This window comes from Mchenga conophoros, linkage group LG5 (assembly GCF_057382185.1).
Source record: "Mchenga conophoros isolate Kocher_MC1m ecotype Shallow Benthic linkage group LG5, M_conophoros_male_GT1.1, whole genome shotgun sequence".
NCBI classification, from domain to species: domain Eukaryota; kingdom Metazoa; phylum Chordata; class Actinopteri; order Cichliformes; family Cichlidae; genus Mchenga; species Mchenga conophoros.
In genome coordinates this window covers 41,065,524-41,092,723 of record NC_140530.1, presented here as the reverse complement: position 1 = coordinate 41,092,723, position 27,200 = coordinate 41,065,524, and the positions used below count along the sequence as shown (strand labels likewise).

The following is a 27,200-nucleotide window of genomic DNA, read 5'->3' as shown; positions in this document are numbered from 1 at the left end:
CCGCTGCTGTGATCGCGCTGTGGGTTCGCTTCACTTAAGGGGCGAGCGGCTCACGCAGGTGCAGCGGGAACAGCTGAAGGAAGCCTGGCTACAGTAACGCGGGGATGCTGCTCCGGTCTGTCCGGTAACAGCAAGGAGGAGAAGGGGGAGGGACCGAGAGAGGGAGAGAGAGAGGAGGAGAGAGATGGATGTTGTGATGGATGTTGTTGCAGTACCTCTTTGCCCACACCAGGAGCGCTGCAGACGCAGAGGACTCGTCTGCGCGTGTTTTATCGTCCCTTAGAGGGTCGAGATTTCAGAATCAGAAAGCTGGTTTGGACGCACATATTCAACTCTGTATATTTTATATATTTTATTATTATTATTATTATTATTATTTTATTTTATTTTTTTACTATTTAATTTGTAAAAATGTGTATACACACACACACACACACACACACACACACACACACACACACACACACACACGTAGGAAAATATTTAGTATACACATCCAGAAATGCATACACTATTATATATTGTACATATATTTATTAGTTTCAGGTTGGCCATTCTTGTATTTTGCTCGTTTGTGTTGTTGTGTTTGCACATCTCTGTTGCTTGTGGGGCTCGCACACAAGAATTTCACTCGCATGTGCTGTGCCAGTGTGCCTGCACATGTGATGTGACAATAAAAAGTGATTTGATTTGATTTGATTTGACGTTGGGGTTGAAGTGGGCTCGTTTCTAATGGAAAAAAGTAATAAAGAAGTCATGGAAACTTTACATTTCCACACATTACACAAAGATGATGCTTGAGAGGTGCGGTCAATGGATGAGAGGCGTTGTGTTTAAAGTCAGAGTCGTGAAGGTCGCCTAGAAACATTTTCAAGGACAGGATGTCTCTGTCACGATGATCCCACACAGCTTCAGTAATGCTGGGGCCCGGGCTCTGGGGGGGCCCATCCACGACTGATACTGTGTGTGTTTTATATCCACTTTATTTCACTGCACTGCCAGGGTTTGGCATCATTGTCCTGCTGAAAATCAAAGTTTACAGATAGCAGATCAGACTCTGGTGGTCCTTTTCTGAGTTCATAATTCATCAGTTTATTAAAGATCTCCAAAACCACTGACTGACATGATGCTGAAACCATGACAGAGCCTCCGCCCGGCCTCACAGATGGCTGCAGACTCTCAGTGTTGGACCTCCTCCTACATACTGACCATTATGTGGATCCATCTCTCTATCAGACCTGTTCCTCTGATCTTCAGTTCAGTTCTTGTATAATTTTCATGCCTCAGTTTTCCTTTATTAAGAACGGCTTCCTGACAGCTGCCAGTCACTGAGACATTTCTGATAATCAGCTAAACGTGCAGATCATCTCTCAGGTCCTGTGTCAGGGCTTTGCCGGATTTCTTCCCGTTTCTTAAGAACATGAATTTCAGATGCTGTTCATTTACTCTTCCACGTCTTCAGTTTCTTCACGTGTTTAAGGACACACTGCACACGCTGCAGAGATATAACAGGTTACAGGCTAAAAGCTCTTTGGGAGTCACTGTGTTGGTGCAAAAATACTATTTTTCATCAAACTGCGTTATCTTTGATCTAATTTAGATCTAATTTAACATTGATTAGGTTTTAGGTTGATCTTATGCGTAGATGCAACACTGGCTCTTCCAGTGAGTTAGGCGTTTTGACCTTGAATGACTCAAAGGTTCATAAACAAAAGAATATACTTTCAAATGAGTCAGGACGGGAAAAGAGTTGTGAAATTTGGAGAACTCACTTAAAAAAAAAAAAAAAAAAAAAAAAAAAAAAAAAAAGACAGTCCGGCTCTTTGGAAGCAAAATCTAAAGGCATGAGGTGTGGAGGTTTGACACCTGTGTGTAAGCAGCACATTAATGATGCCACCAAACGAAGTGCAAACTGTGTGTTGCATTACCACATGAATATGAATGCATGAATATGTTTTTACGCTTGGTCCTAATTAGCTGCCGAGTCTGTTTTGCACTGCTGTGGTTGGTAATAGAAAGAAAATCAGCCAGGCTGTTTCCACTCAGAATATTCAGTCAGTGAAATTAATTTCACTTTGAATTCAGCCTGATTTCCAAGCTCACCTCTGGGACGGCGTCTGAGCTGAACTCGCCGAGTATCTTGTGATATTTGAACGTGTCAAGATCTCGGAGCTCGAGTGTGCAGACGTTGGCTCTGTGATGAAAGTCGGACGGAAGTAAGTGAGGCAGCGTTCAGAGTGCTGTTCAATTATTGCTCAATTGTTCAATCATCACTCATTCAGGTGAGAAGAGACTTAATGTCATACATAATTTAAATTGAAATAAAAAACAGCTCCACCACCATCGTCGCCTTAAAATAAGGACTTCACTGTGTGGTCTGATCACCAAAACCTTCTTCATCATATGCGCCATCAAATAAACCACTTAATGTATATTTATGCCTTTCAAACGAGTCTTTACTGATTGAAATTCGCCCACAGAGGACTCGTCTCCATTTAAAGAGGCTGATTATAAACTGAAGACAGCCGTGGTCCTAATTAAAGATGACAGTCTGCTTTAAGTATCGTTACAAATATCACAGAGGGGTATTAATCGTTTGATGCAGACACTTTGGAAGATGTTTGTTTAAAAGAAAAGGATTTGGACTGCTTCCCGTTTCTGTGTTCGATCCTCTGGAAAACATTTCCAGCTTTATTTGTGGATTTTCTGAGGAAAGTGGGCATCTTTTCAGTGAGACAGAAGGCTATAGTAACACTTTGAGTCACATGTGTTTATCTGCAAATTACTTACCATTTTATTGCTTCTCAGTTTTCCACGCTGTGCCCGAACAGCTCCTGATTAGCAGATTACTGGATTATTGCTGTGGTAATAATGGGACGGATGGCTGAGCCGGATCGAAGCTGCAACGGGGTGACCTTTAATGTAACCGATGGCCTCTTGAACCACCCGGCCGCCCTGCTGTTATTTATTTAGTTATTGCTCGCATCCACAGAGTGCTAAATCTGAAGCAAATCTCCTTGACTACAGCTGCGCCGTGCGTCACTTGGCATCATTTGACAGGCTCGCTCGGACGCCCGCAACGGCGGGTTTGAGCAATTTCCGTAAATCCACACGTGCTGCACGTGCACGCAGATGTGACAGTGCGTGCACGTGTGTCAAACACACAAGCAGAGCAGAAATGACAGCGCCCCGCTCGCAGTGCACCGTAATTTCCTTTTACTTTAAATGGACTGTGGCTGCAGGAGCAGAATCAATGTAATGACAGTCGTGTCCAGCCGGCTCTCGGTTCAAACCATATAATTGAATCTATAGTTTCAGACTCTGCTGACGTCACTGCGGAGACATTTTCCTCCACCTGCTCCACAGGAGCTTAAATTATGAACGAGCTCATAGGTTATATGTGTGTTCAAAAATATATACCTGACCGCCTCTGTAGTTCTCAGCTTTGCTGTCGTGCATTTCTTTTCCCTTTATAACATCTCCAGTTGTTTCACAGTATTTTATTTTGTGTCTCCTTCAGTTTCTGAACACTTTTTTTTGCTTTTATTGCCATTTTTTTTTTGTTCTGATGTCTGAGTCGCAAAACTGCACAAAGTGACCAGAGGCAGACAGAAAATGCAAGAAAAGGTGCAAAACTATCACAAAAGACTCTAAACAACCCAGAAACAACCACACGGTGAGTGGGAGAAACACAATTACAGCAAGAAGACAAACAAGCACCAAAGTCAGCGACTCTACAAGCAGAAAACGACACAAGAAAGAAAAAGACACCAACGAGAAAAAGACACAGCTCAGCGGCTAAGAGGTAAAAGATGTAAATGAGACAAAACAGCAGAAGGAAGAAAAATGCACAAAAGTCACAAAAACAACAGAAAGATGCAAAATGTCAGCAGAGAAAAAAAAACATCAGTATGAGAAATACAAAAACACAAACAGAATGTCAAAGAAACTGAAGATGACCTGAAAACGAAATAAAACACGAGCTTGGAAAAGATAAACAACAGAACAAACAGGAAATGACCTCAGACGCAGGCGTCACCACCTCCTCTCCCAGCATCCTCCTCTGTGCTCCTTCACTACATCCACGAACCTCCTCTGAGCTCTTCCTCGTTTCCTCCCGCCTGACAGCTTCATCGTCATCATCCTTTGTCCAGCTCATCCACCCTCCCTCCTCTGCGCTGACGACAAGAAACGTGTATTAAATGACACGAAAAAAGCCAAAGAGGTGCAAAAAGACAGCAGACACGAAACGACAACAACAAAATGCTTCACAGCATTTACATTTCTGCTGTAAAGTTGAACATTTTAACGTGAGGGTCTGTGGGGTGGACGCACTCTGGGGGCCAGCCTCGTGTGGTCATCAGAGGAACTGCAGTTTGTGGCGTGCTGACTTCAGGTGCCTAAACATAAACAGACTCCTCTGCATCATCCTCACTCTCATGGATTTCTGCAGCCTTTAACGTGTCTGTGTTCAGGATCTTACTGTGCCATAGTCCTTACCCACAATCCTCTGTGATCACTGGCAGGCGGCGTGTGAATAAACACTATCTGAGAAGAAGCCAGTTGCCAACATTATTCAGATTATTATCCATTCTCTGGCTCGTCATCACACACTCGCTCCTGCCACTCTTCTTCACCTCAGCTGTCCACCTTCGCATCACTTGGTTGCATCATCTGTGAGCTCCATAAATCAGTCTGCCGCAGTCGTCCTCGCTCTGGTTTCCTGCCTTTGTTAGAGGGAACTTGTCCTTTCTCTGCTCTCACTGACTTTTCACACTCATGCTCTCTTCACTCTCCATCGTCTCCTGTTGTCTTGCGGCCGTTTCATGCCTCTCTCTCCCGCCTGTTCATGTCGAACAGTTTCTCGTTTGTGGGTTTGACCCACGTTCCTGCAGCAGGCGTGTTCCCCGCTCTGGTCCGCGACCACGACTCCCTTTGTTCCGCAGCCTTTTACAGTTAACAGCCTTTCATTAGCGCTCCGTGTGTGACAACACTAACGAGTATCCAGCGAACGCTCTCCACGCTCCACTTATTATGCAGCTGACATTTCAGCAGGACTACAGCCGGCGTTTTATTGCCCTCCTTAGATCACCGGTGTCAGTTTCAGCCTGAGGTTTTTACACTTGGTCCACACCATGAAGCATCAAGCTCTGACGTTCATCAACAACTCAGTGGTGAGTAGCTTCAAACTGCGAGTCCACCACGGATTTTGTACCTCAGGCATTTAAAGACCTTCATACTGACCCCTTAAACCCCAGGTGACTTTTCTGGAGCTCCCTCTGACAGGTGGCTTCATCGTGTGATACAGCATGGACGATAAGGCCACGAACACAGCTCGGCACATCACTGAGCCTAATCTGCCCCGCTGACAGGAGGCGTGCACCCGGCGCTGCCTCAGGAAGACCCCGAGAGCTTGAAAGGACCCGGCAGCTGTTCCCCCGATGCCCTCTGGCAGGATTCAGGATCCACGGATCACAGCAGAAGACTGCAAACGGTGCGACCAGTGAATAAATAAAAAGCAGAGACGAGCAACACAAACCTGGGCTTTTGTTTGATACTGTGCAGCTCTTTTCTGTGGGAATTATTTTAGATCATTTACAGTATGTTTTCAGACACACATCAAAGTGACGCGTAACACATCCAATCACATGACCTGATGAGTCACACGCCGTCCCCGTCCACTCAGACATGAGAGCCTGAGCAGTGAGAACAGGAAGCTGCTGAGGTCGGTCCTCCTGAGGCCTGCAGCTCGGTGAGCTCGCTTCAGGGTTAATTCTTCCTTTTCAGTGTTACTCAGGAAGAACGGCCATACAGATGGTATAAAAACAAACAGGACACTTCTAAGCGAGGTATGTTTATGTACGTCTAAATCCAGCTTCATTTGTTGCAGGGTGAACGACGGTTGGACTATTACAGCCACCCTATTTCTGTTCCCGGTGTCGGCATCATAAAGTCAGGGATGTGAGCGCTCAAGTGTGAATTTAATTAGCTCGGCAAGAAAACGAGTGTGTGAGTCTGAGTCACCACTAGTCTGTTTTTCTTCTCATTCTACCTACCAGGTTTTGTTTATGCCGCTTTCGTCTAATCAATAAGGAGACGGTGGAAAGCAATTCTGAAACACAAACTTTCCCTGGAGAGAAACTCTAACCTGGACGCAGAGGCAACGCCTGGTAAGTACCTCAAACCAAACTCCACGATTTTGGAAGCATTTTGTAATCGTGACTCAACATCGACCACAAAACCAAAACATGATGACGCCGACTGAGCCATGAAATGTTTGCAGGTACAAAATCTTCGACATGACAGCTGGGACAGCCTTCAGCCCCCCTCCATCGACCTGACTTGGACGGACGGATATAGAACAGTTGGATGCTGCTCAGATTTATCAAAGCTCGGCCTGCTCAATATGATATGCTCGCTGTAAACAACGACTGTCCAATCATATTGCAGCAGTATTCACCGCACCTACAGGACTGATCAAATGTCAGGTAACAATATTATCCATAAATGTTTGTGCGCTCCACAGCGGGAAATATGACCCTGAGCAAGCACTTTGGCGACAGTAGGAAGGAAAAACTCCCTTTTAACAGGAAGAAACCTCCAACAGAACCAGGCTCAGGGAGGGGCGGGGCCATCTGCTGTGATTGGTTGGGGTGAGAGAAGGAAGACAGGATAAAGACATGCTGTGGATTAATAACAAGTGTGATTCAGTACATAAAGAGCAAAAACCTGAAATAGACTCAGTGTGTTACATGTTTTATTAACTTCCTTTGTGCCTATAAAGGCTCTGTTGTTGAATGTCGTGACGTGTCATAGAGGCCATGTAGTTATGGAATGACTGTTGGTATTTTGGGTGACATGGTTAAATGTATTTGTGTGTGGATGATAGCCTGGAGAGATGAGGACACGCCCACAGCTGTTCCACACCATGTTTGTGGAGGATGTTATGGCTTTGACAGCACTGAGTCAGCTTGCTGGCAGCAGGCACCCACTCAGGAAAACCAGCAACTGGACTTCATGCAGGAGAGACCGCCTCCGTGATGTTTGACTGTAAATCACAAATCATTCCCACAGAATCTGGCAAAATTAAGAAGGAAGTTTGGAACCTGTAAATGTTTTACTGTCATAAAGTTGAAGTCCGTCATGTTGTATATGTAACATGAACAGACTGAAGGTTAAAGAACAGGTCAAATCACTGCAGTCACACTGATGACGGGACGCACAAGCCAGGTGAGTAAAGCCAAGTCTGGCCAGTAAGAGCTTCACTGCAAAGCTGTGAACTACTTATACCTCCATCCATCTTCTTCTGCTTATCCGGGGCCGGGTCGGGGGGCAGCAGCCTAAGCAGAGAGGCCCAGACCTCCCTCTCCCCAGCCGCCTCCTCCAGCCGGTCCAGGGGAAGCCGAGATTCTCCCAGATGGTCGTACTTCTCACCCCATCTCTAAGGGCCAGCCACCCTTTGGAGGAAGCTCATTTCTGTCGTCGGTCACTACACACAGCTCGTGACCATAGATGAGGTTAGGAACGGTGGTCTCATCTCTGCTTTTCGCAGATGACGTGGTTCTGTTGGCTTCATCGGGTGATGGCCTCCAGCTCGCACTGGAATGGTTCGTGGCCGAGTGTGAACAGATGGGAATGAGAACCAGTTCCTGGGGCAGGACAAGTTCCTGCCCCAAGTGGAAGAGTTCAAGTACTTATACCTATTTATTAAAAAATAAATCAATAAACTTATTTGTAGAGCTACACATTCAGCAAAGAACATTATCCACCTGTCCCAGTATTTATTTTCACTGTATGAACGCCTGTCTAAAGCTCACTGAACAGACCAACACCTGTTTTAGAGTTTTTTCCTTCTTGTTAAAAATGCTGCTCGTAAAGGGAACGAAATGCTAACTGCAAGAAGTTCTTGATGCACGCTCGATAATTTAGGGAAGGAAATGCCATAAAAGTTGATTCGGTTTAATAAATGCAACATTTTCGCTCATCCAGGTGACTTCTTCAGTCTGAGTCAAATGTAAGATTTCAGCTGCTCATGCAGCAGGAGAGCTGGAAGACCTGCAAACATGACAAAGGTTCCTCGCCTGTCTTATTTTTCCCTGTGATGTACAAAGTTCTTAAACAGGAAGTGGTTTTAATGCTGGATTTGCTCTGAGCAGACAGAACCTTCACCTCTGCCTTCAGTGTGAGCTGACGTTCACAAAGGAGTGTGTGCAGTCGTGTGGTGTGGAAGCGTGAAATCAACACACCTGTCAGACAAATGAAAAACATTTTCCTCTTTTTACAGTCTGACAGACGGGAGCTGCTTCCAGCTGAGCGCTGACCTACTGAACTCATTCCTGACACGTCTCTTCCCTCCAAACTGAAGAATAAGTGCAGCTTTCCACAGACAAACATCTGCACACAGAGAGATGTAGTTAAAGCTACGGTAATAGTTATTTATTGTAATTAGCCCAGCTGCTGTAGCGGAGCAGCGACAGAGGAAAGGAGCCGGTGGAGACCAAAAACAGAGCTAAAAGAGAGAACACTGGATTTACATCCACCGTCGATCTGAACTCTGCAGCAGGAGACAACTTCAGGTTTGACTCTAAAAACCTGACACAGAGCTACTCACTGCTTTTCATCTCTCTGAATCTTCGCAGTCACGCGTCAGTTCACTTCGAGATCAATCGGACCACTTTGAAAAATCTGCAAATCTGAGTGTTTGCACTGTGCGCCGGTCATTGAAAGCAGTAAGTAAAATTTATTTGTATGGCACTTTTTAAGAAGGGAATCTATTACAAAGTGCTTTACAGGGAATTTAAAGACATCAGACAGAACAACACATTACACAAGAACCCGTCTGAATAGAGGAGTTTTCAGCTGGTTTTTAAAAGAAGCCACAGAGTCAATGGTGCGTAGAGGGGGAGGTCAACTGGTCCACAGTTTTGGTGCTACGGTTTGGAAAGCATGATTCCTGTTTTGTTTTCAAATAGGTCCGTGCAATAGGATGAAGAAACTCGATGATATAAGTGGGGCCTCTCTTTGAGTGAGGATTTTAAACTGATATCTGTATCCAGCTGGAAGCCAGTGCGAGGACTTTAACAACTGAGTGATTGGAGAGAATTCATGACTATGGATTAAAAGCCTCGCTGTAGCTTTTTGAACCCCTTGAAGGTGATTTAACGAAACCTTTGACAGACAGGAAAAAAGAATTACAATAAGCTAATAGGGAGGAGATGAACAGTGTTGGGGAGTAATGGAGTACATGTGCCGGCGTTACATACTTAAAATACAAAATATGAGTAATTGTATTCTGTTACAGTCACTGTTTAAAAAGGTGGTATTCAGAATACAGTTACTTTGTTGAAATAAATGGATTACACATCGTTCTTTTCCTGTTTCATATGCTCGGCTGTGTCCTCTCTATTTTTAGTAATTCCATGCAGGTGGAAACCCAAACAAAACACACATTAAGAGGCTCTGATGCCTGTGTCTCAATCTCACGTCTCACAATGTCGTGAAGAAATATTTAAAAAAATTATTGTTCAAAAAATGATTTGAAGGCAACAGGCATCGCCCTGAAGGGAGGGAGAATGGACTGCCATACCCGTTATTACGTCTTGATGCTCAGTCATCCAGGTAAGTAAATCTCCAAAATTTGATTCTGTTCATCTGGACGTTTTCAGTGGGAGAAATGTTTCATCACTCATCCAAGTGACTTCTTCAGTCTCAGCTGACTGCAGGTTTCCCCAATCTTATAATTAGTACATTTGCATAATGACTGAAACCAGCCCACTGAAGGAACAATGGGCTGGGAGGTCATGAGAATTTGCATATTAAGGATCAGGAACTGACCTGAAAACATCCAGATGAACAGAATCAACTTTTGGGGCCATACCCGTGATGTGTCTGTGAGCGAGGGAGGGAGAAAAAGGAAAAGTAGGAGCTGTCACGGAGCAGAAACAGGAGCTGGAAGCATGTAAATATAATAATAACCACTGCAGCCAAACAGAGAGCCTGACCAGTCCAGCTGTAAGTAAGCTGTTAAGACTCGACTGTACGCTGTGTTCGTGTTTCCTCTGAAACAATAAGCTCAGTTGGAGCAGCCTTTCAACGCCTCTCTCTGTCTCTCACTAGCAAAGTTGACCAACACAACAAAGTTAAGCTAGTTTTCAGCTACGAGCCCGACACGAACCCGACGTATCAGCCAGAGGTCCCTTTACTACGTTTCAGAGCTGCGGACCTGTTTTATATACGAGGTCGCTGCAAAAAGTGCAGCCTTACCTAATATGCACCTACTGTTACTCATTTATATTAAGATTTAAACATCTGGTTGGTGTTGGTGTGGAGAGTAACCTTCAGTAATAGTAATGAATTACAATATTTCAAAAATGGGAGGCTGGGTTACATTTTGTCTGACTTGTGCAGAGGAGGGTAGGCGAGGGCTCTGCAAAGCTGACGGAGCAGTGAGGGAAACAACCAGGACTCCAACAGGTGAGTGTTTGTGAGGACGGCCCACAGTGACCTATGCAGATAATCTGCAGTGTTCCAAGCAGTCCTGTGACTCAGTGTTTAGAGTGAGCCACAGCAGAAGATTCATTCAACGGGAATCAAAGAACGTAGATCAGGGGCGGAGCGGGGGGGTGGCTTACGGGGCTTAAGCCCGGGTTGTTTTGTCAGAAGCCCGGGGTATTTTGGAGTGTAATTTTTTCATAGTTAGATGCCTGGCTGACAACTGTATAAAACAAAAAGTACACACAATATTCGAAGCACATAGTGCACACTGTGGGAATTTACGACTGTGCGTGAATCCCCCCCTGATATTGGTATGATCCGAGCTCAGGCACTAAACGACTGAGCGAGGGGGCGGGGCAGCTGCTGCCCGTGAGTGCGCTGTTGGAGAAACGGAGCCAGCCATACTAAGGAGAGCTTAAGTTTGAGCAGGTACCAAAGCAAATCATTCGTACCGTACAAATAATGTAAATATGACGGTGCATCACGAAAGATTGATATCAAACTGATCACTTGACCAATATTACGTTACTCGCTCTTCAAGTGAATCAACAAATGGCAAAATGAAAAGCCGAACAAATGCTATTTTTTTTAGAGAGTCTTAGCTTACGTGTGTTTATTTCATATTTTCAGTTCTTACCCTCCCGACTAAATCGGTTTCAGTTATGTACTGAAACATAAGAATGGACATTAGAGGCTTCTTTCAAAGAAAAAACTCAGGTAAATGTTATTTTATATATTATGCTTTGTATGTTGTTCAGTATATTTCTATGCAAAACAAGAAGAATTTCAGTACACAGCAGGATATTCACATTTGTAACCAGATATTTACACTTTAGGGAGAAAACATAAAACATTTTTACTGTACAACATCAATTTAGAGTAAACTTTTGTTTTAGATAAATATTGAAATATATTTTGAATTAGTTAAATGTCAGAATAAAGAGAGACAGAGCTTCTATTTTTTATCACTTTCATCAAATGTAGGAGTACATGTACACTAAATTTATTGTTAATTAATAAGAAAACTGCAGACGATTCCATTCTGAGCTGAAGAAGCTTCTGATAGGTTAGTAGAGTCCATGTGAGTAAACTGGTGGCACAGCTGTGGATGCATATAAGGCAAAACACAGAGCCTGTTTCTGTGACATGGGAAAATCAAGAGATATCAACCAAAACACCAGGAACAGAACTGTGGAGCTCCATAAGTGTGGCTCAAGTTTGAATACAATTTGGTGCCATTTGCAATTAAGAAATACAGACAGTTTCTCTCTTTACTCTTAAAGTTAACAAATATGTTTTTATATTTATCAATCTAAAAAAATAAACATTTAGTCTGATTTGATGTTACAATTAAAAAAGTGTTTTTATCTGAAGAGTTTGTAAATATCTGGTTTCAACTGTATATTTGATGATTGTCAGCACAAAGAGGGAGAGAGAGGAGAACGAGGACAGAACAGATGAACAAGAGCAGGTGAGACACATGTTAGTCAAATGGTTGTTTACCAAAAGTATCACCGTATTACAGGTCCTCATGTGTCTCGTACCTAGTGTTTCTTTTTAGGTTTGTTATTTTTCAAATTCTATATTTATTAAGTTATGCAGGCTTGTTTGCACAACAAGGCTGAATAATTATATAAACGTTTCTCAATCTAAATAGTGGACTTTGGTAGAATTAAAAAATAAGTGTAGTGCAGGTCTATGATGATTTTTAGTGCTATCATCTAGTTCTGATTCTGGTTCTGTCTTGGTTAAGTCCTCAGTAGTCCTGATTTTGAACTGTTGTAGTCCTGTTTTAATTCTGGATCAGTTCTGGGTCTGGTTGAATTGGGGTTTAGTCCTCGTGTCTTGATACAGCCCTGACCTTGTTCTGCCTTGCTGCTTAATTAAAAAACTAGTTTAAGGTGTCCTGCACATGTGATATATATTTTTCCCTATATGAAGTCATTCTTTTTTGAACAGAGCCTATTAATCTTTCAGTCATTTCTACACCCCCCCCCCAAAAAAAAAAAAAAAAAAAAAATCCCACATGCATACTACTCTTTGGGCCAAGCCCCGGGTGTTTCAAATGTCTGGCTCCGCCTCTGCTGATAACTGAGTCTGAATTCTTTACTGTTTCTCCAGAACTGAGGGGGGTCAGGAGCGGCGAGCACGAGTTTTCCAGAAGGCTGATGCGGTTGAAGGCGAGCAGGCAGATACGTTTTGATACATCTCTTTGGTTTTTTACAGAAACAGAGCAGCTCCACAATTCAGCTCACCAAGAATTTCACCTGGCAGAGAGAGGAGAGAAAACCTGCCCCCAACTTTTAACTCATTTACTCTTAGTTACAAAAAACAGTGAAGAAGGCCAGAAACAAACATCTGAAGCTCCGTGCTAAGATTTAGGATTATGTAAGCGCACATTTAAACCACAAGATGGCAGCACTCTGACGTCCTTCACTCTGATGCTCCTCAGACAGCACAGGTCACTGTCTTTACCTGTGAGATGCATTTGACATCACTGAGTAGTTTTCTTATCTCAGCATGTTTCACTTTACAGTCCAGAGAATAATCAGCCTTATTTCTCTTTTCTACAGTCTCTTATGTGTCAGCTGCTGCAGGTCAGTCGTGTTTGACAAAATGAGTCTAAATGATAAAGTTTGGTGTAAATAACACGACATAAATACTGTGCACGCTCTTCTCTCTTCTGTTAGGTGGTCAGATCAGATTAGCTGGGTCTGGGTCGACTCGCTGCTCTGGAAGAGTTGAAATCTATCACAATGGCTCCTGGGGAACAATCTGTGACGATGCCTGGGACTTAAAAGATGCTGAGGTGGTCTGCAGACAGTTAGACTGTGGAACAGCACTGAGAGCCACTACAAAAGCTCACTTTGGTGAAGGAACCGGGCCGATCTGGCTTCATTATTTGGGCTGCGCAGGAACTGAAACATCTCTACGTAAGTACGATCATGGAGGCTTTCGGTAACAAGACTGGACATCATGAGGACGCTGGTGTCATCTGTTTAGGTGAGAGATGTTTGGATTACGCACGGTGTGTCAGATACTGTAAACACATGTTTTTGGCTGCACTGTACATTAAACAAATCTGTTTTATTATCCAGCAGTTCAGGTATGAAATGTTTCCTATTCAATATGAATGCAGCTGTAATCCACAGAGAAAAACATCCACTGTTCTCTAAGCTATAAAACTGAAAACAACTTTGTCCACACAGCTATGTTATAATTATGTGACACCTGTCTCTACTGAGAGGGGCCCTGGGTTCCTGTTGTTACTTAGTGCTGATTCCCCCTTTCTGATGCTTGTGAAATGAAATATGCACTAAACTACACTATATGGAAACAAACCACACACTAGCAGGTTAATAAAGTTAACACTGCTTTAGTGACTGATTAGTTCCAAAAACACAAAAGAAAAGAAGTAAAATTAATAAAGTTGGTTGAGCAATGGTAAAGTATTTAACATCAACTGAAACCAAATAATTAAATAATAGTGTGGGCCCACTCTGTCACGGCTGTGGCAGCAGTCATGTGGTGTAGTGAAGGAAGGACCCAAACTGCACTGGCTGTGATGCGAGTGAGCTTTATTACAGAAGGTGAACATAACAAAGTGAGGGCAAAACTAAAACACAACCTAAACTGGGAACAACTAAAGAACAAACCTGAAACCACAGAAACACGGGATGAAGAGCAAAAATGGCACGGAGAATGTTGGGCAGAGAGACGCAGAAATTACACCAGGTTACACAGACGACGCGACAAGGAACACAGGCAGGCACACACTATAAATACACACAAGGTAAGGAGGGAATGACACACCACAGGGGAACACAGCTGAACCTAATTAGACAAGACAAGGAAGTAAAACAGAATACAGGACCTTCAAAGTAAAACAGGAAACACAGGGAAGTGTCCAAAACTCAAAAACACTGGGTCACCGACACAGGGCCATGACACACACACTCTCACTGACACACACACCTTAACTGCAACAGTCTTTCTGTTAGCAAACACCTCGTTGCAGGCCTGAGTTGTGGCTCGGGTGAGTTGGGACTAGGGATGGGTATCGTTTAGGTTTTATCCAATACTGGTGCCAAACCGGTACTTTTGAAATGGCGCTTGAACCGGTGCTTAAACAATGGAAAAAACACAAACTTTGTCCAAAAACCTCTCATGTTTAGCTGTTTTCCACTTTTTCTTTGGTCATTTTAGCCTTTTTGGCCAGGGTGAAGGGAGCATCTGCCATCAAACAAGAAGACAGCTGCATGTAGCTATGATGATGTTTGCTAGTTCACCTTACATGCATTAATGTAATAACGTGGTTAGCCTACTCAACGTAAATTACACACGAACAACATTAAGCTCCTCACGCAGAGAAGAACGGCTGCTGCTGCATCATCATCCTCATCATTTCTGCTACACTGGCAGGGCTAGGGCCAGGACTCTCCTCTTCGGGTTCTTGGGGGATGTTGCTAACTCCGGGTTGATAACAGGCACCACACCCACAGTAGATGTGCTCGGTGTGAGGTCTCGCAGCAAGCTATCAAATACGGCGCATTTCTCGGCTTTTAAAAAACGCTATGCGTCGCCAGGTGCTTCATCGGATTCGAGGTGTTACCTCCTTTGACAGTATCACAGTAGCACCTTAAAGCACTTGTTGCTGCTGAGTTTGCATCTTTTGCTGTGAAGTACAGCCAGACTTTTGACCGCTTCGCCTTGGGCATTTTTAATCTGTAGCTCTGCTCTAAAAGAACGTACGTACCTGGGCCCGCCCACTATCCTTGGAAAGGTAAAATGATTGGCTAGAATCCAAAGTGTCTGACATCTCAGGAAAATAAAGCACCGAAACGTGCGCTGCTTTTCGGTCTGGTTACTACCGTTTATGTCAGAACCGGTGCCACCCATCCCTAGTTGGGACCTAAAACAACATGGTAAATGGTCTGATTCTTATACTCTCCCGGAGTACTCAAAGTACTGCATACAACATGCTACATTCACACAAGCACTTTCTCTAACCACATTCACACACATTCATACTCCGATGGATGCATCTGAGCAACTTGGGGTTAGTATCTTGCCCAAGGATACTTGGCATGCAGACTGGAGAAGCCAGGAATCGAACCACCAACCTTCCCATCAGTAGGCGCTCTGCTCTACCTCCTGAGCTACAGCCACCCATAATGACAACAATGACATACACACATGTTCGTTGTGTTTTGTGTTCAGGGGTCAGGCTAGCTGGGTCGACTCTGTGTTCTGGAAGAGTTGAAATCTACCACAGAAACTCGTGGAGAACAGTCTCTGATGATGGCTGGGACTTCACTGATGCTCAGGTAGTCTGTAATGAGCTGGACTATGGAACACCAGTTAATGTCACGCACTTTGGTGAAGGATCCGGAGAAATCTGGTTTGATAATGTGACGTGTTCAGGAAATGAAACATCTCTAACTGAGTGCAGAAGATCTGAGATAAAAAGCAGCAGACTCCATAAATATGCTGGTGTTATCTGTTCAGGTGAGTTACATTAAATATAGTTACTCTGTTATATACATGTTTGCAGAGTGATACTAACTTCTGTGAGATTATATCTACAGCGCTCCCTCGTTTATTGCGGGAGTTACGTTCTAAAAATAACCTGCGATAGGTGAAATCTGCGAAGTAGTCAACTTTATTTTTTACAATGATTATAGATGTTTTAAGGCTGTAAAACCCCTCACTACAACCTTTATACGCTTTTCTCAGACAGGCATGAACATTTTCACACTTTTCTCTCTTGTTTAAACTCTCAAAGTTCAAACCTTTGTAGAAAAACACGCCCAGTGTTATAGAATGAAAGCAAAGATCAAACCCTGCTTTCAGGTTCAGAACATGAAACAACTGAATTATGCTCTTTGACAAATTTTGGCTCGTTTACAACTCCACTTTTCCACCTTATCTATCCCCTCTTGAAGTTTCTTAAAAAGATAGACAACAATCCTCCCCCTTACCCATACCGCTCCGTTATCAGCGAAAAGTGATTTACCATAACTATCAGATATATCTTTAAAAATATCATTAATCATAACAGAAAACAACGTTGGACTTTCTACACTTCTCTGCGAGGTTCCATTTTTTGTTTTGCATGGCTTTGACACGTGTCCCTATCTTAACTTGAATGATTCTGCCATATAAGAAAGCCCATATCCAATTAAACATCCTTTTTCCTATTCCTACACCATACAATTTAATCATTAAACCCTCTCTCCTGAGCATATCACATGCCTTTCTACATCAAAGAACACAGCAACTTCTTTATTATCCTGTGTTCCTAATTTCACCCACCAGGCGTAAACCGGATCCATAACCCCTCTTCCCCTACCAATCCCCGTTTCCTTACAGCTCTGAAGATAATACTCAGCCAGATTTCTGCGCACCACTGTTGAAAGTAGTTTTGAAAAATCCCAGGGTTTAACAAGCAGGTATTAAACTAAACTAAAGCTTAAACTAATTTTCCTAATTTTAAACTGCAGCGTTTTGCTATAAAAAACAAAAAGCTAACCAGCACAATTTGCTTCTACAACCGGACTGTTTGGTCGCATGGCAATGATGTAAATCGCGACCTCTTCCATTTAAGGATTCACTGCTCAGTTCTGACACTGTAAACTACTTAACAATATATCAGGAGTCCCTTTACCACTAAGAGACAAATCCTAAACAGTTTATGTGTATACATGTTTGTTTTATTTACAATAACAGGTGTACTTCCAATATAATCACCGCTGTATAAGGAAACCGGAGACAGAATGAGTCGTAAATTTTAGCTGAGGAAACCTTAAAGCATTAGGTGTATGGGATGCACATTTTTAATGCCAGAATAAAAATGATCACTTACAAGAATGAAAAAAAGTTTTTAAAAATTAGCTGTTTCCATTTTAATAAACATGAAAAGATTTTTATTTCGTTTACTGTCAGAGCCATAAGGAACCCTGTAAAAAAGGTGTGGTTGGGACGTTTTATAGGAGTGGTTCTCAAACTTTTTCTGACATGCCAGGGTTCACACACAGAGCCACCTGAACACAGCTTAAACTAGAATATTTGGTTAATAACCGACAACAGTTGAGAACAGCGTGATGATCATATTATTTGAAATGAGTAAATGTGTCTGTATATTAGTGTATTATGCATTTACCTTTTAGTTTTTGTAAAATATGAAAGCCATCACAAAGAGTCGTTAATGGACTCTTCACCCTCCTGCCCTCTGGGAGGCGCCACAGGAGCCTCCGGACTAAGACCACCAGGTACCGGAACAGCTTCTTCCCCACAGCTGTCAGACTCCTGAACTCTGCCTCCTGACATCTGACCCACGTTAAACTCATGGACTGAACATACACACACCCACAATGGACAACTGTACCCTCAAACACAATAATAACATGGACTGAACCACCACTCACAACCACCAGCACTTTATATACCTCTGTAGAAACTATCTACACCCTCACTTATCTTAACTGCACTACTGTATAGCTCTGTGTAAATAATCATTCTGTACATTCGATAATCTTTAATCCTACAACTGTTTACAACTTGCATAGTTCCCATTTCTGTATAGCTGTATATCTCAGATTCTGTAAAGTTATTTATTTCATATTCTGTATAGTTTTTCATATTTATATCCTGTTCATATCCTGTACATAGCTTGTACTCACTACAGCCTGTACATACTTATAGTTATAGAATATTCACAACATACTTCATACCGTGTACATTATAACATACCATAATAGACCCATTTCTGTAATATACTCACATATCTATACTATTGCTAATATATATTGTAATATATCTATATCACTAAAGCACTTCTGAATGGATGCAAACTGCATTTCATTGCCCTGTACCTGTGCATGTGCAATGACAATAAAGTTGAATTCTATTCTATTCTATTCTAATGCGTTAATTAGAGAAATTTGGTGGAATTTGTTGATTGAAAATTAGACTTGTTTTGAGATAAAACTTACTTCATTGTTATGATTTTAGCACAGATTGATATTAATCGCTGGATCGAAAGCATCGAACAACACAGTGATTACAAATACGCTTATCCCAACAACGGGAATTTAACCCTAAAAGTCTTGTAAACAACCTTACTCGTCAGTTAAAATGTGAGCAGCTAACAAGCCAATCTTTACCTCGTGTCCTTATTCAAGTCCTTTCACCACAGAGATCAGCCACAGCTTCATCCTTTTTTAAAAAATAATATCCATTTTACATGCAAACCTTATAATAAAACTGTTTTCTTTCACTCTCTCACATGTCGTTTCTCGTCTCTGAATAATTTTAACCGTCTCTTGAAGAACTGGAGCGTCTTCTCAACAGGTTTGAAGCGCTCCTTCTTCTTCTTTGAGTTTGGTTGACAAACCAGCTTCCCAGTGCATTAGCGCCACCTATCGCTATGTGAAATGGCCTGTATCCCTAAGGACCCCAAAGCGCTTTACACATTCAGTCATCCACCCATTCACACACTGGTGATGGCAAGCTTTATTGTAGCCACAGCTGCTCTGGGGCGCACTGACAGAGGCGACGCTGTCGGACACTGGCGCACCCTGGCCCTCTGACCATGTGGTGTGTTTTTGTTTTCTCTGTCACTCTCCTCTCCACTCCACTCACTCTCCACTGTGTGCCTGGGTTGCTATTTAAGTTTGCGAAATGTGAACAGGCTAGTTTGTCTAAGTAACTGGCTGAATGAGACGGACAGTAAATAAGCATGCACAAACACAGAAAAGGAAATGAAAAAGAGAGTAGCATGACAATGCAGCGTGTGATCTGGACACAAGCGATGGAGGCACAACTTGTAGAGCTTTGGCAAGCTCATCCTAGCCTTTTCAATCTGGCCTCATAAAATGATCACGACTGCACCAAATGTGAAAAGAGCTGGATGGACATTGCTGCTCAATTATGTTTTTCATCAGCAATTTAGCAAAGTTGATGGTTATGATGGTGTGTGTGTGTGTGTTAGTGAAAGACAGAGAGGGAGAGCGAGAGACAGATTTTGTGTTACATATTAGCTTTGTAATATAAATTTTGGTAACACTTTATCACCAAGTTCAAATTTGGATGCAAAATGTGAGCACTCTGTGATTCTGTTGTACAGTTTGAGCAGGAGCTGAATAACGCAACTGGGGAAAAATAAATAAATAAATAAATAAATCGCAGTGTATGCCCAGCTTAGCTCCACAAAGAAAATGAGCTAATAGGAAATACCATTTTTTATCAATACATCTGGAATTTAAGAATACCCTGAAATATTTGGTTATATATGATGGATAATATTTCATAATGATCTTTTTGGAGGGAAAGAGGTTAAATGATTTAAATGAACAAAAGATAAAAAGGAAATTCACTCTTCTGCACTGTTTGTGTAGAATGCAAACTTGTTGACTATGACTGTATATGTTGTTGACAATTTGTAAGGAGGAAATAAAGATCCCAGTTGTTCACTTCCGAGACAACCCCCTTTTGTAAATCTCTAAATCAAAACCACCTCAATGTCTAGGATCTCTACTGAAATTGATATTGTACTGGTCTTGACTAGAGGCACTACATATACCAGATATTATTTTGTGTATAAAATCAGTCAATAGAGGATAAGAGTCCTGGGTTTATATGTTTTATTAAAATGGTTTCCTGGCCTCAAAATGTCTTTTATCAAAGCACAGCTGCTTCAAAATAAGAATTTTTTTGAAATTTGACTAAGACATTAATACATTTCCTCTCTTTATGAATCTTTAAAGAAACACATACACCAAAAACAAAATAGTAGACACAGAAGTTTGTTGTTTCATCTCTTATTCAGACTTGTGCACCCTTAAGCGCTCTCTGAAATGGCATGAATATAAAAAAAATCTGCCAACAATTAACAGCATAAATATAACTTGTAAAAAAAATAAATAAATAAAAAAAATTCAACGGAGCCAACAACAACATACTACAGCACACGTGTACCTGACAGACCTGCTTGGCAAACAGAAATATTTTTATATAATAATAATGACAATAATGTATTCTTAATTGTTCCCTGTGGGGAAATTCCTCCCTGCATTTTACCCATCCACTCAGTGAAGCAGTGGGCAGCCACTGGGCGCTGGGGGAGCAGTGTGTAGGGACGGTACCTTGTGCTCAGGGATACCACACAGTAGCCGTTCAGTGGATTTGAATCCACGACCTTCCGATCATGGGGCCACCACTCTACCTACTGAACTATCTCTGCCCCTGCAAAATACTCACATTGATTTACAAGAGAAGTGCTGCGGGTTCAGTTTAATCAAGTATTCCAACATGAGTACACATGTTTAACTAACCTGAGTTAAATATGAGTTTATATTCTTCACCATCTGTATGACAGCTTTGGACTGACAAACCTGATATTTTAACATCTCAAGTCTTAACATTATGGGTCCCTTTTATCTTAGGTAAATTTAATTTTGCATTTCTTATTATTTATCAATTTTTGTTAGAGCTACAATTATCTTAATCTGTTATGATGAAAACAAACCATCACTGTCCGTATTAATAACATAAATGTCAGAGAAATCTCCAAAAGTTGATTCTGTTCATCTGGACGTTTTCAGTGGGAGAAACATTTCGTCACTCATCCAAGTGACGTCTTCAGTCTCAGCTGACTGCAGGTTTCAATCTTATAAACAGTACATTTGCATAATGACTGAAACCAGCCCACTGAAGGAACAATGGGCTGGGAGGTCAGCATGTGTCAAGAAATGTCAGAGAAAATTTGGTCAGCAAATTATTTATAGAGCTACACACTTTTATGTAAGAACACATATCACAATGACATGAAGTCATTTTGCCATTTTGACAAAAGTCAAAATGTGTTCTTCTAACAATATCTGAGTAAGACAGTATAATTACTGTTTGGAAGCACGCTTTGATTACTTTAAGCTTAAAGTTAGGCAACTACAGTAAAACCTTGTACTTTGGTGCATTTAAAAGAGGATTTCTTGAAACATCTTCATGTCATTAGCAAAGCTTTCAAATGCAGCTCAGATCTGTGCTGAAAATGGGAAAGTAGTCAGGAGTCAGGAGGAGCAATGTCCTGAGCCAAGACGAAGAAGAGTTAACTCAAACCAACTTGTTCACCTGTCCTGATTAAAATCTCAGATGTATCAAAGGGGGGAAAAACAGATTTAAAGTACCACCACTTCACACTTTTGAAGGTTGTTTAGAATCAAGAGCACTTTACACCACACCATTCTCTCTTCTTTGTGAACCTGCAGGAAGGAAATCAAAATATTCAAGAAGCACACAACTACACTGGTCACCCACTGAATGGAGCAAACAAAGTATTTATCTTCTTTGACATAAATCAAAAGGTTAAGACCTAACATCAGGGAGTCATGAAGAATTTGTGATATTATAGTACAGTAGTAAAACTCACCTTTCTTCACACAGTGTTTTTTAAATGTAAGCCCAGCCACAACACCAACAATAACACCAACAATAACACCGATGAGTGCAGCAGCCCATACGGGGAACCCTGAAGAAGAAGAGAAAAAAAATTCCAACTGTGACTACATGTCAGCAACAAACAGCAGGTTTAAACAGCGACCTGAGTGATGTCAGCATAGATAATTCTGTGAAGGAGATGTTCTCACGTCTTAGTGGGTGATGCCATTGACTAGCCAATCAGTGGCATCCAGTCTGTTGACATCACATTTTCGACACTTGCTTGGAATCTTAACCAAGTAGGTACGAGAAAAAAACAACAACCCTTAAATCTCTGTGTGGCGGGGGCGTGGTCTCTGACCTGCTGCAGAGGAGGGGTGATGCAGTGTGCTCACGGGGTGGAGCGAAGAGCATGTGTGCCTGGGCAGGGGATTAACGTGGACTTGTGTTTTTTGTTGTCAGTGAGAAGCAGAGAGGCAGAAGGCAGCAGTGAGCCACCAGGGGAGTTTCTGTGTCCCAGGCTGAATGAGCAAAAACCACAGTGTATTTGTGTGTGGCAAGTAAAAGGGCTGCTACCCAAATTAACCATCTTGTGTGGCGTATGCTTTGGAGAAGAGTTACGTGTGACACTCTAACTTTGTCTTAGTTGCATTTTCATGGAAGCTTCATCTGGACAAACATATTTATCACCTCACTGAAACGTGTAAAATGAATAATTACAGGTTTATATTATCCTGCAATCCAAAATCTTCAAATAGGATTAATATCATTTGACTCTAATAATTTGTTATGATGAAGACAGTGTCCTATCTTTTAGCTTCATTATAATTTTAATTGAAAAATAAAAACAGTAGAACCAAAGTTGTATTAGTGCCCTTATTTTCTTCCACATGTGTGACTGTAACATTGCTGGGTTTTTACATTTTTTCCCTCCATCTAATCTGCCGAGTTATCACTAAAACACTCAGTGGTACATTTGGCTCAATGAGTTTGTTTTCTTTTCACTTGTGGTTTAGAACATATAATTGTTTGTCATGATCTTATTTCCTAAGGATGTCTTTTTATGTCTTTAACAATTGTGTCACACCAGCTTTTTCTAAATTCATCACTAAATTATTGTGAAGTGTATGAGATTACTGTGAGTGTGTTTGAGTGATTTCACAGAAGAAATGTCTTTCATGTCACTTCATACTGACTCATTCCTCCTCTTACAACCGCATCATTAAAACAGAGTCTGTTTTTTTGTTTTAAATTAAGTGAATTTCTTTGAAGGTTAACCCTAAAAAGTCTCAGTCGTCATCAGTGACCTTAACCCTCAGACTATTAGAATGTGATTTAAAACAACAACAACAACAACAACAACAACAACAACTAATTAAATACCACCAAAATAATCACAGATCGGGCTGCCTGGCATTAATGTCATCCCCTCCCTCCAACCAGAGGCTGTTCTGTTGCCCCCTTGTGTCTCTCCCCATTTCTCCCCTGCTTCTCTCTCCTCCTTCTGTGCTCACTGGATCTGGTTGTCTGTGGTTCTCGGTGGTGGGGGCTCGCCCAGTGTGCCTCTCCTGGTGGCTCCATGGGAAATGGTATGCCAAGGTCTGATGGCTTTGGGAACTTCCTCTTCTTTCTTTTCCTTTCCCCTTGATCTAACCCCCTGTGCTATGCCCAGTCCTCTAGAGTTGGGTGGAAACCTTCCACTCTCTCAGGAGGTGGCGAGCTGGATGGGCACTCTGTGGGCTGGGTCATTCTGTGACACTTGTGCCTTGGTTGCACCTGTTGGATCTTGGGAGGTGCCTTGAACACTGGTGAGGCCTTCTTGCATGTTTCTAGCTTGGCATGCTGGTGCCCACAGCGGCTTGGTCTTTGCTGTAGGTTGCAGCTACTTGGAGTTTCTGCTTGTGTGGGTTTCTGTCACAATTCTGTGTGTTTGTGTTCAGGCTCTGATAATTTGGAATGCAACAAACATGAGCCACCAAACTACTTGCTGTTTTGTCTGTCCTTGCTACGGTGTTTGGTTTCTGGATTTCATGGTGGTGTATTTTGCCCTCTTTGATGGTAGATGGTTTTTCAGGATATTGGGGGTGAGATGTTTGTGAGGACCTGCGCACATATTCACGGGGGACAGACGGGGTGACTGATGTCTCACGCTTTACCAGCTGGCTTATATAACATTTCAGTTTGCTAATACTTTCTTTCTTCCTTGCTTAACACTTAAGCCCCCTCCCCCTCGGCCCCATGATGCTGCCATCACCATGCTTCACTATAGAGATGGTGTTGGTCAGGTGATGAGTGATGCCTGGTTTCCTCAAAACATTATTTTTGGCATTCAGGCCAAAGGGTTTAATCTTGTTTCATCAGACCAGAGAATTTTGTTTCTCGTGGTCTGAGAGTCCTTCAGATGCCTTTTGGCAAACTCCAGGCAGGCTGTCATGTGACTTTTACAGGGCTTCTGTCTGGCCATTCTACCACATAGGCAATGTTCCCTCTAATTTTTCATGTGTTTGAGCAAACACACAAACTCCCTGAGCGGTCCCTTGGACCACTGTGAGCGACATCAAACGTGTGCACTGTGGTCACGCCAGCATCCAATCCATCCAAGTCACATGGTTTATTAAAATAATCAAATTACAGCATTTACATTTATGTTAGACTACTTTTAATTGACTGCTTTAGCCCACTTACAATGAAAATGTAAAAAAAAAAAATTCTTGTTCATGACCTGTGTAGTATGTTAACACTATTGGAAGTAAAAATAACTTGAACTCCAATTTTAAAAACACAACTTTTTTTTTTTATAAAGCCGGCACAAGGGGCCGCTCAGGGAGTTTGTATGTTCGCTCAGACACATGAAAAACTAGAGGAAACATTGATAAGGACGCTTTCATGGCCTGTCAACGACGTTGATTAGCTGCGTATATACGAATGTGAATTGCATTATTGGCTGAACTATGGGATAAGGTGGCATCGTTTTAAGATTTTTTTTGTGCGCAACGCAGATTTTCTGTGCGCAGAGACCGTGCCAGCAGTGTGCAATTGCGCATGCAGCTTAGAGGGAACATTGCTTATAGATGTGATTGATGAAGTGCTGCAGAAAAGTTTCTTCTTGAAGAGTTTCCTCTCCACAGAGCAATGCTGAAGCGCTGCCACTGACAGATGACTGATGCCTCTGTGCTCACTGGGTCCTTCAGTGTTGCAGTCACTTTTTTCTACCCTTCTACCAAATTTTCATTTTTCTTATTGAATTGAAAAATTAATTTAATCCATTTTGGAATAAAGCTGTAACAGGACAAAATTTGGAACAAGTGAAGTGAGACAAAGTTTTTAGAATCACTTCATTTATAACTCAGCACCATAAAGTCTCATCTGTTATAAAGTTTAAATTACATTTAAATTAAATGTTAAGGTTTTTCTGACATTGTTATAAAGGTATTTGAGGCTGAGTAAATGTTGATATATCATACAGCATAACTGTGCCTGCATAACTTGTAATTTCAACTGCTGAAGTAAATTAAATATTTTTAAACAACAAATATTTCTCCTGTACTTCTAAAAAATTAAACATTACATTATTCGATTTTTTTTTTAAACTTTACCATGACTTCTTTATGTTCCTAACAGATCTTTTTGTGTGACTTATTGTGCTGGTTCCTGGAGTTGGGTTTTTTTTTTGTCATTTACCTTGCTGACTGGCTGGTATTTTGGACTTTACCTGAGGGTGGTTGATCCATCTTGTCAATGGAAAATTGTATTTAGTAGTCAGTATAATCTTTTAGTGATATAAGTTTGCATATGGTAGAATACTGCATGTAGTTATTTGTATTAGAAAATATTCAACCATGTATACTTAGAGGCATATAATTAATTGTGTGTGATCTCTAACAGGCTGCAGGCTTGGGGTGCATCCCAGGAATGCACCCCCACGTCTGGGAGCATGAGAGCTCATACCTTGTTTTATTGTTTTACGGCAGGATTAACGTAGCTATGTCTGTTTTAGTTTAAGTGCTTCTTTACATATAGATGAACTGCTGGACTTCCTCACCATGTTATCTAGGGTGGGGGAGACTACCCCCTTTCCTGACCAAGGATGTACCTTTTGTGCTCTCATGACCCTTTGATCAGCAGGACACACACACACACACACACACACACACACACACACACACACACACACACACACACACACACACACCTACTGAAGTATAAATAAAGATTGGGGCAGTTTCTTAGTGCGAGTCTCAGTCTGGAGGCTGCCCTTGCTAGCAAGAAGTTCTGTGTGTTTCTCTTCTCTGAGTCTTTACTGAAGAAGTGTTTTAGAATATTTTCCCTAACACATCTTTTCTGTGGAAACAGTACAAAAAGTTTCTCATTAGACAAGTGTAACAGACAATGATGCATACACATCAGAAAACAACATGAATTTGAGAAAACAAATTGTGTAAAATGGTGACCAAACCTTTCCAACATAAATGTTCATGATTAAATAGATGAGGTGGCTCATAAAAATACTTTTCATTTACTACACTTACTCCAAATAGTAGCAATTATTTCAGTTTAGGTAACAAGCTCCATGTAAAGTTTGGCTACAATAGGTGACACCGGGAGCCCATGGCACATCCATGTTTTTCTCTGTAGAAACCTTGTTGTATTTAAAATATGTGGTGGTAAGGCAGAGGTCTAACAGTGTGCAAATCTGATCAGACGTGAAGCTGGTTCTGTTTTCTAAAAAGCTGTCTTGTTGTAGTCATTTTCTGACAGTCTCCACTGCCTCAGTTGTAGTTATGTATGTGAAGAGAGAGACTACATCACAGGAGATTAGTTTCATCATGATCCATCATCTCGAGTTTTTAATGTGATGGGGCATGTTCCTCATGAGGGGAGCTAGGATAGTGGTGAGGTCCTTGGAAATTTTGCAGTTAGCTGAGTTAATATTGCTAACAATGGGGCAACACTGGCCAGAAAAAAATCCCTCCAAATTGGAGTCTATGATACAAACCACTGCATGCACAGTAAAGAAGGTCAGAGATCAACTAGGGAGAAAGACAAAGTCAGCCCTTATGTTGCAGGTTTATCAGAGAAACTCTGGAGATTCTTCTCCAAGCACGACATCCCAGTGTACTTCAGACTCAGCCACACACTCAGACAAAAACTGGTTCATCCAAAAGACAAAACTCCTAAACACAAACTTAAGAACGTAGTGTATGGTGTACAGTTTAGCAAGGAGTACTCAGATCTCTAGACTGGGGAAACCAAACAGCCACTCCATAAAT

At 41.8% G+C, this 27,200-nt stretch overlaps 1 long non-coding RNA gene across 1 annotated transcript; it reads right to left on the bottom strand.

Moving 5' to 3' along the window:
- Window positions 1-1,158: 1,158 nt before the first annotated feature.
- LOC146575181 (uncharacterized) lies at window positions 1,159-2,911 on the bottom strand. The gene is made up of 3 exons (XR_014892540.1): window positions 2,791-2,911; window positions 2,104-2,194; window positions 1,159-1,495 (listed from the first exon to the last, which is right to left on the bottom strand). It is a non-coding gene; the product is annotated as an uncharacterized LOC146575181 (long non-coding RNA).
- Between the last annotated feature and the right edge of the window lie 24,289 nt (window positions 2,912-27,200).